General features: G+C 45.3%; 1 pseudogene; it reads right to left on the bottom strand.

Annotated features, from left to right (window-relative positions):
* Positions 1-1,773: 1,773 nt before the first annotated feature.
* Positions 1,774-2,756, bottom strand: LOC119358411 (annotated as a pseudogene).
* Positions 2,757-6,342: the final 3,586 nt, after the last annotated feature.

Raw genomic sequence — 6,342 nt, 5'->3', positions numbered from 1 at the left:
GGTATGCCTGAGCCTATCTTGATCTTTGATTGTGTGATTCTTCTTCTCTTGGGTTGGGCTGTTTTCAACATTATCTTGACAGGTGGAAGGTGCTTTACAAAATCGGAGTTCGAAGAGATGGGGTCGGCAAGCTGCCGTCAAAGATTCTTCTTCAACTGATGAATTGGCGTGGCTGCTCAGTAGAGGGGCATGTTTTGGATGACATGTTTAGCCAGTGCCATGCAGAGTACTAGTACCTTTTACTCCAAGCACTCAGGTGGTTAGGTGGTTGAGTACTTGATTTTGCTGATGAGAGGTTGCATGGAAATCAACTTGTATGAAGGGATCCAGTTCTTGGAGGATTTAGGTGTTGAGACTTTCAGCGTTTCTGGAGGATTTTCTAGTCTGAAATAGTACTACCGTTCCAATGATTTGACACATGAATTTTGTCCTAAAGTCAGAAATTTCTAAGTTTGACCACGTTTCTAGATAAAAATGCTGATATCTAGAATATTGAATAAATGCATTATAAAAATATACTTCATAAAGAATATACTTATGTTCTTTCGATTGATATGGATATACTTATGTTCTTTCGATTGATATGGATATGGTCAAGCAGAGAAAATGTTGGCTTAGATAAAACTTATATTTTAGGCTGGGGGAGTAGTCTTTACCTCAATATTTCACTCTAGTTTTTACCTCGATATTTCTTCAACTTTTAGGATTTCTGCATCCTGAATAATTCAAATTTGTGGGAACCTCCTCGCCTAAAAAATGAATTGATGGTACTGCTAATGTTGATGCATTAGCGTTTACAGGAATGCTTACTTTAAACAGTAGAAAACAGAACAAACCGGACAATAGCAAGCATGTATATTACAATTTCGTTTACTGCTTGCACTTGCATTCGACATACATACAAGTTCAGAATACCACTATTGAAGCAATACTTTTGAAAATTATCTTCACCGAGGACGAGCCGACCATGTTGTCCCTAAGTTGCTGGGCTATTGTTTCTTGCTCATTTTTGGTCCTTGGAAACAAGCCTCCTACCAGAGTAGGCAGTGCATCCATTTCCTCGCAATCCTTGCATGGTTCATCATCTTCTTTCAAAACAACAGTTTTCAAGTTTGGTGCTCGATCCATCACCTCACGTACAAATAACATATGTTGCTCCATGAGGGGACTAAAGTTGGTCACATGGAGCTCTCTCAGTTGCCACTTGTTACAGCTTGTGAACCCAGCCACCTTCCAAGAAGGTTTCACTCTTTGAATGACAACACGCTCCCAATTTAGTACCAGACATGGATGTTCAAACACCTGTATCCAAGAACCAATACCTAATATAATTACATAAAGTACATATAGTAGCTAGTATTGCCAGGCGATTCTATTCTGAAATCTATCAAGCGATGATATCAATAACCAGGAAGGAAATACATAAATCTATTCAACTAACAATCGAGACAAAGGGATAAGTAAAATTAGTACCTCAATATCAAATATCTCAACACTTGGAGCAGCTTCAAGGAGATTTATTGTCCATAACAGGTCAAACTCAACATATATGCCATGAATAGACAGCTTCCTTAGCTTGCTGAATGCGGTGCGGAGTTGCTTGCTTTCCGGCAGGATCCAAAGCTGGTCAACAGACAAATAAAGGAAAAAATCAATGAAACATTCCTAGCAATAATAAAGGTAAGCAAATATCTTGATCAAGACATGAAACAGCAAAAAAAAGAGCGTACGTTCCTAATTAACCCCGTAACTTCAAAATTACTAGTGATGAAATTAGAAGCATGTCGCACAATCTATACTGAAATAGTATGAAATTACCTTTTCTCCTTGGAAATTTAAGGTCAGGGTATGAATTTTTGTGGCACCATCTAGAAGCTGGCTTAAACTAAACCCCGAGAGCTCAAGGTCTGCACCACACACAAGGAATAACTCCTTAAGGGACGGGACAAAACCAAAATGCAAGGGGGCCTCCGAGTGCATCCACGCCTCCCAACTGAGCAGCTCTAGTTTGGGAAGGCAGAGCACCTCAAGCCTCCTCAAGTAGGAATAGCGGACTTCAAGAACCCTGAAAACTGAATTTGGCGCATCTACCTGCCACACCGAGCAGTCGCCGACATCACAGTGTTCCAGACTAAGGTGCTGCAACTGCTTGCAGCAATCAAATATGATGTTATGTATATCCCCCTCAGCAAAGCGCAGGTTGTAAAGCTGGAGCCTTGTGAGGCAAGGAAGTATATTAGGATAGGCGCTGAAGAACCTGTCCACGTCCCGTGCTTTCCGTAGCATATTCGCACCTTTGCAATCGTAATCCTTGTCGTCCGCAAGACCGCAATGGTGAGGTCCAGTTCTTTTACCATGCCGTTGTCAATGGCGTCACGGACAAGTGGGCCAATGTCATGCGAGTAATTGCCCACCAGGTAGATCTCAAAGGACATTCTTGAGATTCTGCTGTTGTGTTTGATGCGCAAGAAACTCCTAGCAGCTCTCGTCAGTGATGCCATTGCCTGATCTATGTGTTGCCATGGTATTTGAGAATAAAAATATATCTGCTGCCCAGCAGCAACAGGGTAATCCGGGCATGGTCCGGGTAGGAAATCCCTGACATGGAGGTCAAGGTCGAGGAGCAGCCATGGCAGGCTCCTCCAGCGCGTCGACAGAGCGCTGGTCTTTGCCGCCGTCGCAAGGTCCACCCTCCCCAAGATGGAGAGCAGGATGTCATCAGTCAGGGCGCCCAGCCTATCTTCCCCTTGTGGCATCTGCGACAAGACGAGATCATCCATGAATATTTGATTTGATTTTTTATTTTTGCGGTAGAAACTTTCAATCTATTTATCGTCTGTCATGAATATTTGATTTGAATTGAAACCACAAAAGAAGATAAGCTAGCAAGAGCTCACACAGCGGTGGCACACATTATTCTGCTCCATGGACGATATCGGTTTTGCGCACATCTAGATGTGCCCTAAGTATTGCACATCTAAGTCCTATGACATTGATATTGCGCAGAGATCCGTGCAGCTATTTTTCTTTTGCTTTTTCTTTTCATTTTTATATTTGATTGAGTCATTTAGAGGTGAAATAACTCGGGCATAATGATAATAATATGCTCGGAGCCGAGGACACGGTGAATCATGTATGTGTAGCCTCCATGGCAATACAGGGGCGGCAGATCTAGATGTATGTCCGACCTATTGGGATTGATTGATTTAAGTCCAACAACCTAGCTGTGTTGCATGAGAAGACGACTAGCTGCTCTGTCACACCCCCACCTAATACAGGGTGGTGTATGACAGGTCAGGTCCACCCTGTTGCCATGTGGACTGAGTAGTAGGTGTGTGCGTGTGTGTGTGTGTGGTGCTTATCTACCTAACCCTCTGGTCTGTACTAATCCATCGAATGGAAAAGAGATGAACTGAGCTCAGCTCCTTCGTCCTCCTTCGGTCAACCCCGTACTTGCTCGCGAGTTCTCCTGTGATTCTCTAGCTGCTGCTAGGGACATCACATGCTCGTACCTCAGAGGAAGGAAGTCCCGACAGGAAGAAGGGGAACGGCGATGGCGGCGGTGAGGATAGAGACCGGATTGTGGCGTCAGCGGCGCCGTTGATAGAGGCGGGATTGCGTCGGTGTCAGTGGCGCGCGTGTAGGACCTTGAAGTAGATGTGTCTAGAGGGGGGGTGATTAGACACTTAGTGCTAAATTTGCAATTTTTAGGCCTTTTTGGTTTGAGTGGAGTTTTAGGCACAATTTCAACATACACAATACATATCAAGCAAGCATGCAAAGAGTATATGAGCAGCGGAATGTAAAGCATGCAACTTGCAAGAATGTAAGGGGAAGGGTTTGGAGAATTCAAACGCAATTGGAGACACGGATGTTTTTCCCGTGGTTCGGTTAGGTGGTGCTATCCTACATCCACGTTGATGGAGACTTCAACCCACGAAGGGTAACGGTTGCGCGAGTCCACAGAGGGCTCCACCCACGAAGGGTAACGGTTGCGCGAGTCCACGGAGGGCTCCACCCACGAAGGGTCCACGAAGAAGCAACCACCCATGAAGGGTCCACGGAGAAGCAACCTTGTCTATCCCACCATGGCCATCGCCCACGAAGGACTTGCCTCACTAGCGGTAGATCTTCACGAAGTAGGCAATCTCCTTGCCCTTACAAACTCCTTGGTTCAACTCCACAATCTTGTCGGAGGCTCCCAAGTAACACCTAGCCAATCTAGGAGACACCACTCTCCAAGAAGTAACAAATGGTGTGTTAATGATGAACTCCTTGCTCCTGTGCTTCAAATGATAGTCTCCCCAACACTCAACTCTCTCTCATAGGATTTGGATCTGGTGGAAAGAAGGTTTGAGTGGAAAGCAACTTGGGGAAAGCTAGAGATCAAGATTCATATGGTAGGAATGGAATATCTTGGCCTCAACACATGAGTAGGTAGTTCTCTCTCAGAAATAGGATGCTGGAAGTGTAGGCTTAGTCTGATGGCTCTCTCAACGAATGAAGAGGAGGTGGAGGGGTATATATAGCATCCATACAAAATCCAACCGTTACACATAGTTTTCCAATCTCGGTGGGACCGAATCAACAAACTCGGTCGGACCGAAAAGGTAAACCTAGTGACCGTTAGAGATTTTCGGTGGGACTAACATGCAACTCGGTAGGACCGATATGGTTAGGGTTTGGGCATAACGTAATCTCGGTGAGACCGATTACACAAACTCGGTGAGACCGAGTTTGGTAATAAGCTAACCAGAGAGTTGGTCAGGTAAACTCGGTGGGACCGATTTGCTCTTTCGGTGAGACCGAAAAGTTACAAAAAGGAAACACTGAATTTTCATTGCAATCTCGGTGGGACCGATCCGCTCTTTCGGTGAGACCGAAAAGTTATGAAAGGGAAACAGAGAGTTTGCAATCCCATCTCGGTGAGACCGAGATCCCTATCGGTAGAACTGAATTGCTAGGGTTTGGCAGTGGCTTATGACAAGTGAAACTCGGTGGCGCCGGATAGGAATAATCGGTAGGTTCGAGTTTGGCTTTGGGTTTAGGTCATATGTGGAAGTGGGAAAGTAGCTGAGGATTTTGGAGCATATCATTAAGCACATGAAGCAAGAGGCTCATTAAGCAACACCTCATCCCTCCTTGATAGTATTGGCTTTTCCTATGGACTCAATGTGATCTTGGATCACTAAAATGTAAAATGAAGAGTCTTGAGCTTGAAGCTTTAGCCAATCCTTTGTCCTTAGCATCTTGAAAGAGTTCCCACAACCTTTAGTCCATGCCACTCCATTGTTGAACTTATCTGAAACATGCTAGATAGAAATGTTAGTCCAACAAGAGATATGTTGTCATCAATTATCAAAACCACCTAGGGAGCACTTGTGCTTTCAACGCGCCCCCGAGAGGTTGGATTGAGGACAATGTATGGCAATGTGGCTGCTGCAGGTAGATCCGCCGCGTCGCGTTGGGAGCGAAAGGGGAGGGTGCGAGGCGTCGGTTGATCGATTGCAGTCCCTGATCGGTCGTGTTGCCGGCCCCACGATTCCTCGTACGTGAATCGTTAGATCTCTCCCAGTGTCTTCCTTCCAAGCCTGTCACCTCCCCTGCAAAAACAGAAAAAAACACCACCCTCGTACTTGCGCCGCCTAGGTTGACTCGCACCATGCCACGCGCCCGTCGCGATGCTATCACAATGCTTTGCAGGAGGGCCGCTCCGACGTGGTGGCCATTGTCGTCGAGCCTGGACTTGCAACAAGTTGTGTCTCCATCACAGCATCGTGTTCCTCCGTATGCACTAGCCCCTCACCTCCACGACGTTGATGCAAAAAGCCGGACATAGCTTTGCCGTCAACGGTTGTAGCTCTGCTATCCACGACCACAGCACCACCGTCAAAAGTTGCAGCTTTGTCATCCTCGGTCACAGCACCACTAACAACGATTACTGCTCCGTCGTTGCTGTTTGCAGCACATCCATCAATGGTTGCAACATCGCTCGATTGTCACTGTAATGCCGGTGATCGCCGTTTGTTGAGATCCCAGCACCATCGTGCATCCGTTGTAGCTCCTCGCATCGTTGGTTGCAACATCAGCCATCTCATGTGTGCACGCCTATTGGCAGGTTCGTTAGCGCAAGACTCGCACCACTGACCAATAAATTTTGTCCTGAGTAAAGAAACCCGAAGTTGGACCACATTTCTGATACAGGTGCAGATATCTGGGTTATCAAATAAATACATCATTATAAATATTGTTCATGAAGGATATACTTTTTTTGAGTTGTAATCATGTTGATTGATATTGTAAAAATATATGGTTTTTCTATAAAAAAACTTAGTCGAACTT

The sequence above is a fragment of the Triticum dicoccoides genome, chromosome 2A (genome assembly GCF_002162155.2).
Source record: "Triticum dicoccoides isolate Atlit2015 ecotype Zavitan chromosome 2A, WEW_v2.0, whole genome shotgun sequence".
Taxonomy (NCBI): domain Eukaryota; kingdom Viridiplantae; phylum Streptophyta; class Magnoliopsida; order Poales; family Poaceae; genus Triticum; species Triticum dicoccoides.
This window is presented reverse-complemented; position numbering and strand designations above follow the sequence as displayed.